The 1498-nt window shown below is 34.6% G+C and overlaps 1 pseudogene; it reads right to left on the bottom strand.

Moving 5' to 3' along the window:
• Nucleotides 1-700: 700 nt before the first annotated feature.
• LOC102845984 lies at nucleotides 701-1074 on the bottom strand (annotated as a pseudogene).
• Nucleotides 1075-1498: the final 424 nt, after the last annotated feature.

The following is a 1498-nucleotide window of genomic DNA, read 5'->3' as shown; positions in this document are numbered from 1 at the left end:
GTATTCTATGGATCTATGTTTTTCATTAAAACAGAAAAAAAATAATTTTATTCTTTTAAAATTTTTTGTCAATACCTTCTTCTCTGGGAGCTTCAGTGGCCTAATGGCAAGAATCTGCACTGCAATTTCAAAGGCACATGGTTTGAGGCCATCAGCTGTTCCCCAGAAGGATGGGTACTCTCCCCTCATGTGATTAATTGCCTCTGAAAAACCTGCCAAAGGGTCAGCTATGGGTCGGTTCTGACTCTTCTCCTACTGGGATTCTAATGACATGTATGCTTTATATTATCTCAAACAGAAGTTATGTTATGCTCTTATTTTTAGATTCCTGTTCTCTATTTTTGTCCTGTCTTCTATTTTGTTTTCCTTTAGTGCTTAATCCTCTCTTAAGCCCATCCAATAAAACTTTCATTTCTAATTTTATGTCTTCAATTCTATTGATTTATAATTACTTTTAAAATGAATGTTATTCATATATCATAAATCCTTATTATATATAGTATACATATAGTTTATCTTCACTTATCATTGTGTTCATGAATTTTTTTAATCATGCAACAAATTTTTTTATTACACAAGCTTTTCAAATTATTTCCTTAATCTCTCCATACACAGGCACTAATAAATGTACTGTTTAATATATTTGAACTTGCAAACCTGATCATTGCCTAAAAAAGGGAAAAGTGTTCTTAAAGCACAATTACCCTGGAGGCTAATTCATCTGCCAACCTCCATGAACATGGAGATGAATATGATAGACAGCCTGTTCACCATCTGAACCTTAATTTACCACCATTAATAACTCTTTTCCAGGCACAGATCAGCAGCATATTTCTTGCCAACAATCTTGAGATATCTAAGAAGACTTCCATCATCATCTTCTGCTACAGAAATCTGGGTAATGAGTTTCTTAGGTATCACCAGAAAATGTTCTGATGCTTGAGGTGAAATGTCATGAAAAACGAGGCACTACTCATCCTCAAAAATGATTTTGGCTGGGATTTTCTGGCTGAAAATATTCCCAAAGATTGTATTACCACCAGGCCAACTGGTCTTGGTGATCTTATCTGCCATCTTAGTCTCCCTCCTGAGCCATGGCTCTGGGAGAAGGAAGGGAGGAGGAAGGAGCCTGTGTCATGATTTCTTAAAACCCTGTAATTTAATAGGATAACTGTTTTAAAATCCTGGTCCTGTACTATATGTTTTTCTCTGTCATTTTGATTAAATGCTGAAAATGGTAATGTTTCCTTTTTAAAATATTTTCATTTTTGTGGCTTTTTAAATTTTGTTTTTAAAAGAACATTGAGCTTTTATCTTGCAGGCAGTTAGTTTAATGGTAATATGTTCTTTCTGGGTATTTCAGTATAGACCAGCATGGATGAAAAATAATGAATGGAAACACAAGACATCTCTCTTTTGTCAGTTACCCAGGTTCTAACTATTCCTTCTATAACTTAGACTCAACCCAGGGAGAAGTGGTTTTCAGGTGAAAACCATG

This window comes from Elephantulus edwardii, unplaced genomic scaffold (genome assembly GCF_000299155.1).
Source record: "Elephantulus edwardii isolate Elephantulus edwardi_28Jun2011 unplaced genomic scaffold, EleEdw1.0 scaffold00071, whole genome shotgun sequence".
In the NCBI taxonomy this organism is placed as follows: domain Eukaryota; kingdom Metazoa; phylum Chordata; class Mammalia; order Macroscelidea; family Macroscelididae; genus Elephantulus; species Elephantulus edwardii.
This window is presented reverse-complemented; position numbering and strand designations above follow the sequence as displayed.